Below are 11205 nucleotides of genomic sequence, written 5' to 3'. Positions count from 1 at the left end.
TATATTTATATGACTCATTGCAACTACTTTAGTAGTTTTCAAATAATGCATATATCACTTTCTACAAAAAATCCAATAAATTAACAATAAGTTCTGGCCACTACTCAGAGGGAAAAAACTCAAGCACACTCTACCTGTATAAATCACAAGTCCAGTTTAACGTGAATTAAATGCATAAAATCCATCAGTGTCTCTGGAATTTTGCCCAAAACGTTTGAAAACCACGGATAAAGCAAATGTGATGCAGTTTGGTTTGGGAAAGATGCTCTTTTCCTTCATGTTTCAGAAAGATAATAAAGCTTGAGTCAAGTGATAAAAATAGTTAAAAATTTAAGACTTACAACAAGTCTGTTTAGTAAAGTTTGAAACCGGCAAGAGACTTAGGCATTCTATATTTTTCATTTCTTGTTGTTAAAGATTTCATTGTAGTACCTGTAAAATGTGTGTCTATGCTAAGAAACATGCAGTTTATAGTACTCATTTCAAAACCGTCTGTGTTTGAAAACAATGTTTGGCACAAGAAATCAGCAAAGACATAGGAAAAATATTAAAATCACTGTGGGAGTGACAGCAAAAAATGGAGAGAGACAGATTCTTCCAGTCTGATCCTTTATGATGCTTTTCTAGTTATTGAGTATATAAATTTCAATCCCTTAGTACAACTGAAGGGGGAAAACATGATTATCATATCACTCAAAGCTTCACAATTTTAAATTCAACTCTGATATAAATTCAGTCTGTATAAAATGACTTTTAATATTTTGTTCCTTAACATAAGTATTAAATTTTGTATGATTAAAAATTTATTTACTCTCTCTTCCTTAATTTAGGTTTTTGTTTGCTGTTGTTGCCATTCCTATCCCAACTTGGCAAAATTATCTTTCTGTATTAGGGCAAGGGAAGTTTTAAAGCAAAAGGTAGCACTGGCCATAGCAGGTAATTAGACTTTAAGAGCAATCTTTGGTAAAATAAATAATGTGAAGGGAAATTGTTGTGACCACTTCAGCCTCTCCGCTCCACAGATATGCATCCATAATGTTTCATAAGAAAAGAGAATTAGGAATATATATAAATAGTCAGACATCATTGGAATTACTTGCTTTTAGAATTTGCTTAATAGAATTATTAGCTTGCTGGCAGGTATAGGGCCAAAGTGAAGGATTCCCAGTATATCAGAGCCCTAAGAGGAAGACATTTTTCATCCCATGATTATAAAGAAACTCTGTAAACTGTTTCTAAAACAGAAAAACAGGAGGCAGGAAAAGCCAGCTTCTCAATAAAGAAGATTACATGCAGAGCTCAGACAGAACCAGACACAAGTTGGTAGTGAACAATTTGGTAGTGATGTTCATTTAGTTTTCTAGTGCTAAAAAGTCTTCAATGGCTACAGGTAGTTGACAGTATTTACAGAAAAGCTTTGGATACAAACAAATGACAGTATTTTCAGAAAAACTTCCCTTTATAGCATTCAGGAGTAATTGTTCAGTGTTGGTTTAGAAAAAAGGGGTGCCTTTTATTGATTGAATTACCAACACCTTTCATTTCCTTACGATGATGATAATCTTGAAGAAAGTGCTATTAAATTTTAGACATTTTAAATATCTTATTTCTTTAATATATTTAAGATTTCTTGGTTCTTAAAGAGTCTACTCTGCCTTTGATACATGTGCTTGGGGCTCATCAGCACTAATGGGAATTAACAACAAAATGGACCCTTAATCATTTATCTTACATTATAGAAAGGCATGATTTGCGGACTTGATTAGAACTGTAACTGAACAAGATATTATGAAGATGTGATTCTCTTAAACATGTCCATTGCAATAATTCTACTGGAAATTTATTATAAAATTTTTCTTCTAGATAAGTCTGCTGTGATCATTGTTTAAGCTTACGAACAAAATCCTATAAAAATATGCAAGGTATTGGAACACTAGCTATTTACAAAAGTAAAGACATGTATTCATAGCTCATTCAACATCCATTTAGCCTTTACTTGGTATACATCCGTTCATAATACTTACTGGTTTTAAAAGTGAAGTTTTCTTTGTCCAGAAAGCTTTGTGTGAAAAGAATTTTCACTGTTTTTTTTTTTTTACTAGGTTTGAAGTTTTTAACAGATAAATACTTTTAGAAAACCTTACCATTTGTGTGACACACATTTATAAATTCAAGCTGAGAAAAATACTAATCTATATAAATATTCCGTAGGCAACACAGAATGTGTATTCCTTGGAGCAAAGCAAAGTGAGAACTGGGAATTTTCGTGAATTTCAGTTATCCTGATACTGATTATCTGAGCATACCCAGTTTCCAAGTGGCTTCTTGCTGTCTTTATCTGTACTGCCTTTCTCTACCCAAACGATGCACAGTTTACTTCCCTGAAGACATCTTTGCTCCCTACCAAGCTATTTTATTTTACAGCCCCAAGTCAGACGTTTTTACTGTTGCCAGCAATGTTTCTCGCTTCTAGTCTTGAGTTGCAGTATTCTTCATCGTGGATATTATACCACCATCACACCATGATAGAAATGAATTAGGTAACAAATACAGATTTTAGATGATCATTAGTTTGGTGGTTCAAGTTTTTGGTGGTTTTTCTACTTATTGAGGGAGTGCAATCTGACATAAGTTTACATTATTAACTTGTTTATCTCCCTTTAAATATTTATACAGAAGAATTATGCTTTAAAAAATAAACAAGAGCAGGGGTACATGGGTGGCTCAATTGATTAAGTGTCAGACTTTAGCTCAGATCATAATCTCACAGCTTGTGGGTTTGAGCCCCAAGTAGGGCTCTGTGCTGACAGCTCAGAACCTAGAGCCTGCTTCAGATTCTGTGTCTCCCTCTCTCTCTGCCCCTCCCTGGTTCTGCTCTCTCTCTCTCTCAAAAATAAATAAATAAATAAACTTAAAAAAATAGAAGCAAGAATACAATCTATATTGGGATTTTGGAAATTCTGTTATATAGCACAGCCAAAAGAATGGTCACCTATCAGAAATATGGGTACAGGGGCACTTGAATGGCTCAGTCAGTTAAGCATCTGACTTCAGCTCAGGTAATGATCTCACGGCTCATGGTTCAAGTCCCGGGTGGGGCCTTGTGCTGACAACTCAGAGCCTGGAACCTGCTTCGGAATCTGTGTCTCCCTCTCTCTCCACCCCTCCCCTGCTCACGTTCTGTCTATCTCTCTCAAAAATAAACATTTAAAAAAAATTTTTTAAGAAATATGGGTACAAACTGCTATTGAATGTGAATTATTAATTTGCCTTATCAGAAGATTCAGGAAAATTAAATTATTTTTAAATGAAACAAAAATAATGAATATCAATAACCAGAAAGAAAATATAATATAAAATTCAGTAGCTTTCTCATGTACAATTATAGCCAGTTAGAACACTTTAAAGATTTAGTGTATAACAGAAACAAAACACGCCATTCTCAATAATAAACTTTATAAGAATATACGATATCCATCAAAATACTACTAAAAATACACTTGGAAATTAAAAGAATGTACAGATAAATTTTTTACCTAACTGAGAAAATAAAATAGTTTAAAGATGTCAAATCACCCCCAGATTGCTTTATATATTGGAAATCATTCAAAAGCCTAATCAAATAACATTGAAATTTCAATTGATTCTAGTAATTATCAAAAAAACTATGCTTGAAAACAAAATTTTTGAAAAAAATTAGAAAAAAAATTAATTGTAATGGCATAATGATATTAAAACATTCTAAGATCTATAAAGTATAAAACACATCTTACTATACAATAAATAAAAATGTGGTTGATAAGTAATATAATAAAAATACATCAACAAGACAATATAAGTAATATAATAAAAATACATCAACAAGATAAATAATTTAGTAAGTAAATTGGATGGCATGCATAGGAACAGATCCTAGCACATATAATATTGTATTTTAAGATACTATTCGATATCACAAGTTAATGAATCATTTAATAAATAGTGCCAACATAATTAGCTATTTAGAAAAAAGTCATAACAAACATTTAATTAAATTAATGCCTAAATGGAGTTAGCTCTTTTAAAACACAACACAATGTAGGGGCACCTGGGTGGCTCAGTCGGTTAAATTCTGACTTTAGCTCGGGTCATGATCTCACTGTTTGTGAGTTCTAGTTCCGCACCAGGCTCTGGGCTGACAGTTCAAGGCCTGGAGCTTGCTTCAGGTTCTGTCTCCTCTCCCTGCCCCTCACTCACTCACATTCTGTCTCTCTCTCAAAAATAAATAAACATTTAAAGAAATTTAAAAAAAAATTAAAATAAAATATAACAAAATGTAGATAGTTAACATCAGGATAATAATAATTTTTTATGCAACAAAAAATAATAGAACACATTAAACAGGAAAAAAGTAATAGATTTTAGTTGGTTAAAATCAATAATTATTACGTGTCAAAGTTATTAAACACAGAAGTAAAACCAAGAGGAAAACTAGGTAGATTATTTTTAATATTATTCCAAATAGCAAATATTTAAATATAACAAAATATTATATAATTTAATAGGAAAAAAATAAATATCTAATAAAAGGTTTGACAGAAACAAGGATATTCCATAAGAGAAAAAAAACAAATGATTATTAAATATATGAAAAAATTAGCCTAAGAAACCAAAGAATACAAATTAAAATAAAACCTCATTATACTTGGTTCAATAGAATATAGTTTCTAAAATGATAACATTTAGAGGTAAGAGTGCAATAAAATATTCACTTTGAGAATGTAAACTGGTAAGAATTTTAGGGACAGAAATTTAACCATATGTTGTACTAATTAGCTGATATACATTAATATCCTTAATTCAATAATTCAACATTAAAGAATTTATCTTGAGGTAATAATCAGAGCCCCTCACCAGATTCATGCACATGCACACATAGTTATTTTGTTATTTTAAAGCAAAAAATAAGTATCTTCACCATGTGATATACTAGGAACCATTTAAAATAGTATTTTCAAAATATTTAATGATACGAAGAAATGTTCAAAGTATGTTAACAAAGCATGTACAGAAGTATCTATAGCCCTAAATAAATTGTAGAAAGAAAGAAAGAAAGAAAGAAAGAAAAAAAGAAAGAAGGAAATAACAAGAAGGAAAAGAGGAGAATGAAGGAAAAGTAGAATGAGGAGAAACCGAAAAAATATTTTATAATTTATGTTTATTTGTTTCATTTAGTGAATGGTATCATGCAAAACAGAAACTGGAATCATTTTGTTATTGTTGTTTATGTATTTATTTTGAGAGGGAGAGGGACATAGAGAGAGAGAGAGAGAGAGAGAAAGCACACGCATGCACACTAGAGGAGGAGAGAGGAGAAAGAGAGAATCCCAAGCAGCAGAATCAGTAAGCAGCGCAGAGCCCTCAGGGGGCTTCGTCTCTTGCATGACATCTCAACCGTGAGACCATGACCTGAGCTGAGATCAAGCATTGGATGCTTAACCAACTGAGTCATCATTCACCCCTATCTATCCCGTCCCTAGATATCATATAATGTCATTCATCAGTATTTCAATATATACTTCTAAAAGATAAGGACTTTTAAAAAACTATAATACCATTGTTACATCTAAAATGTAATAATAAGTTGTTAATATTATCAAATATCCATTCAGTGTTCACAAATATGTCATAAATGTCCATTCTTTAGACATATTCTAATATGAAACTCCATAAATTGCAGTTAGTTGGTATGTTCAAGAATCTTGTTTGTAATCTATAGCAGGGTTTTCTAACATCAGCACAGTTGACACTGGGGCCCATAACTGTTGTAGGGGACTGCCCTGTGTAAAGTTGGATGTTAAGCATCATCCTAATCCTCTGTCTAGATGCCAGTAGCACTTCTCAAGTTGTGATAACCTCAGATATCTCCCAACTGTTAAATGCCCAATGGAGGTGCAAAACCACCTCCAGTTGAGGACCACTGATGTACAGGCTACTTCTTTTATCCCAAGCTTTTTTCCCTTTTGCAGATTATTCTTGGAAGAGCTTGGAAGCTTTGTTTGTGTGGATTGTCCCACAGGCTGGATTTTGCCAATTGCATCTCCCAGGTGTAACGTAACACATAGAGTCATTCTCTATACTTTTGTAAAGAGTGTTGGATTTAGAGGATGAATCACATCACACATGACCAGAAAAATTATTTCTTCCCCTCTTCATCATCAAAATCAAGTCAATTGAGTCCTTTGCTATCAAATCTCTAATTCTTTCAAATTTGCCTACTTTCTTCCCTCACTAAATTACCCCAGTTCAGGCCACAGTCATCTCTCACCTGGATTAATAACCCCATTCTCCTAACTGGTCTGTTTTTCCAATCTTAGCCATATCCAATCTCTTCTTCACAGAGAAGCCTGAGTGAATCTTTCTAAAGTGCGAATCTAATTATTCTAAGCATTCTGCACGTCTCCTCAAACACCTAAAACACTCCAGTGACTCTCCATTGCCCTCCGGGTATTGTCTGGATTCCTCTCTGGGGCTTCTTATGTACTTTGTGATTGGACAACCTCTTATCTTCCTAATCTCTTCCTACTCAACTTTCAGTATAGGTCTCCATACTTTCTTTTCATGTATAATTCATAAACAACATATGCTCATATTTCTGTGTGTTTAAAATTTTGTGTAAACAGTAGCATATTGTTCCTATTCTTTTGCAACTTAACTTTTTTTAAAAATTTACTTTTTATTTCATGTAGAGTTAGTTTTTTAACTACTACCCAGCAATCCATTGTTTAAATACAACTATTTATCTTTCTACTTCAATATTTTTGTGTTTCTAATAACTGGCATGAAGTTGCTATTCAAAAAATGTTGACATACCTAAAGGCTGAAGCTAAAAGAAGTAGTTACCAAAATTAAATATTATAAAGAATCAAGGGTGGGGTTTAAGAAAAGGCAAAGTGCTATACTTTTAAAGTTTTATACTTGAACTTATCTTTTTCTTTTAAATTTTTTTAAAGAAAATCTAATTTTAATAAAACTAGTTGCACAAATTTTTATCTCTTCTTTCTGAACCAGTGATTCCTAAATAACATTCTATATTGCAGTATGTATGTCACTAAGAAATCTCCAATCATGTCATAAAATGCAAACAGAATTAATTTATATCTATAGAATTATAACAAACATTTGCCAAATAGCAAATTTAGAGAGATTTGGACTATATTCTTGCAAACCCAAATCAACAATAAAATATGGAACAACTTCAAACAGTGGGATATCTTCATTTTTAAAATATACCACATTCTGTCCATTCTTTACTAACAAAAATGAAAATAGATCAGTCAATAATCACAGTCAAGGAGTGTATGGATAAAATACTTTGGAAATGCCCTCACTGACTATTTTTTAATTCCCTAACACAAGCATTTTCTAGAACCTCAACTATCTTTAATTTCTCATTTAGTTACATGTTTATCTCTTAAACATACAAAAATGCAAACATAGATCACATTGGGAAAAAATAAAGGATGCATCTTTAGCATCCAAAACAGAAATTATTAGTGCCTTATGAAATTATAATTCAAGTGATAAGGTAATTTTTATTGAATAAAATAAAAATCATTAACAATAAAAGGAAAATTTAAAAAGTCACATTGTAAGTCTTCTAGTTGTTTTTTTTTAAACTCATTTAAGATCAGCTGAAGTAGTAAGAAGTTTGTGAAATCTCATCCAAATTTCAGTTTGCAGTCTGGTAAACTTTTATTTATTCTGAGCTTGTTGATAGCATCCAGTCAAATCTTTTATGTTTTATTCATGTGTTAGACAATCATTATTGACAATTAGTACCTACTAATTCCAGATCTGTTGACTTAAGAACTCCTTTCATTTACTCAGATTTACTTGACTTTATTTACAGAGAACACTTTTGAAAACCAAACACTTAACCACATGCCCAGATCTAGGAAGGTTTAAAGAGGTAAGTCTTGAACATGATTGAAGGAGAACAGAAAATTCTCAGCATTGCAGATAACTACTGAATAAATGAATAGATGATAGATGATCAATAGGTGATAGATGATAGATAGATAGATAGATAGATAGATAGACAGATAGATATAGATAGATACATATGTAGATGATAGAAATCATCTCTTTCTAAATCAAGCTTTTCCATTATTTCATAATTATTTTAGGTAAAGGAATTATACAAATTATCAGGGAGTCCTTCCTTCTATTGTCAGTATAAAAACATAGCCCAAATCCAAACCCTAAATTATTTTTGATAATCCAACATGTTATCAGTGCCTCTGTGTTTCTGATGCTTCTAGTATTGTAAATAATTTACCTACTTATTACCTATTACCTACCTTATTGTTGTAAAATTCTGTTATTTATTCTATGCCTCCCTTTTGGGTTCATTTGGCACAAATATATAAGCAATGTGTATAATTTCATCATTTAAAAAAACTAACACGTATCACTGCTCTTGACGTAATTTTTACTGCAAATGATATTTGTAGGTTCTTAGACCAACTTTAGTTACTATTTCCAAGATATTTTAAGAGTCCTGACTGAAGTTAAGTGAGTATTATGTTAAGTATTTTGACATCAAAGTATGAAATTTCTGAAATTACATTTAAAAATGGAGAATAACTTTGGAGTCGTAGGATGATTGAGAGGAGATTGACTGATGTGTTCCTTGAAATTAAAAGTAAATATAGATGCATTGAAATTTAACCTAATGTAAGTTGTCAAAAAACAATCTAAAATAAATCTTTACAAAAAATTTGTTTTTATTTCATTAAACTGAGGTTCATCTCTCTTCTTTTAATTTATTTGAACTGTATACACTTTATCAAAAAGTTAGGGGTTATATTTAGTATCCAATTATCTATCCTATAAATAGTGATAGCATTAAATCTGCAAATACATTTTAATTCAATAGAATACCTCTATTCTTATTTCAAAGAAAAATTATGACTATCAACATCATCCGTGTCAAATTCCTCTTTTCACAAATGTCCCTATACACCCCCAGTCTCACCAAATAGGGATAGGGGTTGTCCTCTTCATCCAGTTGTGCTCTTGACCTTTTCCATTTCTATACCTTCAAAAACAGTCTCTACCATGCATTCCTCCCAACCCGTCTAACTTCAATCTCTTGGTTTTGTAATAACATTCTTCAATTCCTTCAAGCTTCTCTCCTGCTAAAAAACAAATGATAGATAATTATTTTGAAAGAAATATTCTTCCTTATATCTGATATGCCATATGATTTCACTCATATGTGGAATCTAAAAAAAAAAAAAACCCACAAATGAACAAACAAACAAAAAACAGAATCAGACCTATAAATACAGAGAATAAACTGATGGTTTCCAGAGGGGAGGAAGGTAGGGGGATGGGCAAATTGATGAAGGGAAGTGGAGATACAGGCTTCCTGTTATGGAATGAATAAGTCACAGGAATAAAAGGTACAGCACTGGGAATATAGTCAATGATATTGTAGCAGAATTGTACGGTTACAGATGGTAGCTACACTGGTGGTGAGCATAGAATAATTTGTAGAGAAGCCGAATCACCATGTTGTACACCTGGAACTAATGTAACATTGTGTGACAACTATACTCAAATATTTTTTTAATTTGATATACTTTAAAACTTTTTAATAGCTTTTACCTTTACTCAGATTTCTTAAGATGTTGGTTTGCCCTGGAAGATTCATCTTCCCTATAATTCAGTTTCTCCACTACTCCAATGAAACTATTGCGACAAAACTTTTTAATAGCACTCATAGAATAAAGATCCTATAGTCTTATCTAAATATCTGTAGCAGCCTTGACCTGCCTCTTCTCTGAACTTCAAGATATATATTGACCTTATCTACGAAACAGCAATATAAAACTCATTCTAAAACTGAATTTAATAAATTTCCCTCCAAATCTGTTTTATGTTTGTTTGTTTTCTTTTTCCTTTATGTTTTCTCCCAATCAATCTCAACATCCTTGGAGGTCTTTTTCTATCAGGAAAACATTATTCTCCAGCTTAAGGACTGGTTGGTAGGGGAGTAAGGAAGGGAGGTTGAAGTTAGTAACATGAGAAGAAAACATCACTACTTCTTCATCCCAACTGTACAATTGACATTACCTGGGGAGCTTTCAGAAAATCCTGATGCCCAAGATATTCTGATGTAATATTTTCACAGCATCCACTCAGTGATGGATATCACATTAGTCACCGTGGACAAAATGTTGAACAGGCAAGGTGTTGTCTCTGCCCTCACAGTTTTTAGTCCATGAATGGAAACAATTTAACAGTCAATCTCTCTTTAGAATTACAATCACTATAATAAAAAAATATACAGATGGCTGTCACAGAACATGCAGGCTACCTAACTCAGATTCAGAAAGTTAAGAAAAGCCTCTGGAAGAAGTGACTTCTTTGAAAGGAGATCCAAAGGAATAGCCAAGCAAAGGTGAGAAGAGTTGCCTGGGCAGAAGGAACAGTATGTTCAAAGCTTTGAAGCAAGAAGGGGACATGACTCAATGAAAGAAATGAAAGAGGTTCATCTTATCTAAAACCAGGTGCAAGTGAGAGGAAGGTGAGTAGAGCTGAAATTGGAGAAGTAAACAAGGATCATATCAAGAAGTTTGGAGTCTCTAAGAGAAGTGATTAAACATTCCTAATGAGGGGCAAAGTTTTAGGTTCACATGGTCATGACTTTGACAAACATGGTGGTAGGGAGAAACTGAAAACTTCTTTGTCACTCATATTTAAAAAACCTTTTTAATTTTTTTTTTCATTTTTGTGTTAGGTCAGAAATACCCATGCTATAATCCATGAAATAGTTAGCCAGGAATCATGAAATCAGTAAATTCTCCTAAAAGCTAGTCTTTTTTGTTTCCTTCTTTATTACATTGTCCTGAAAGGGCCATGGAGCTATGTAGGAAGTCTCAATGTATCACTCAGTACCATGTCCTCAAGTCGATAACCTGGATGGGATTGTAAATTTTTACCTCTTCATCCTTGAGGCCACACACCATCATAAACACTTCCAAACACTAGGTCTTCTGTATTTTCCTTCTAAATATTTCTGGAATTTACCTTATTCTTTTCATTCTTTTTACTACTTGCTTAGTTATAGTAGGCAGAATGATGGAGACTCAAAGATGCCCACATCCTAATCCTAACAACATGTGAATTTGGGATACCTTACGTAGCAAACGGGGT

Source organism: Panthera leo, chromosome B4, assembly GCF_018350215.1.
Source record: "Panthera leo isolate Ple1 chromosome B4, P.leo_Ple1_pat1.1, whole genome shotgun sequence".
Lineage (NCBI taxonomy): Eukaryota > Metazoa > Chordata > Mammalia > Carnivora > Felidae > Panthera > Panthera leo.
This window is presented reverse-complemented; position numbering follows the sequence as displayed.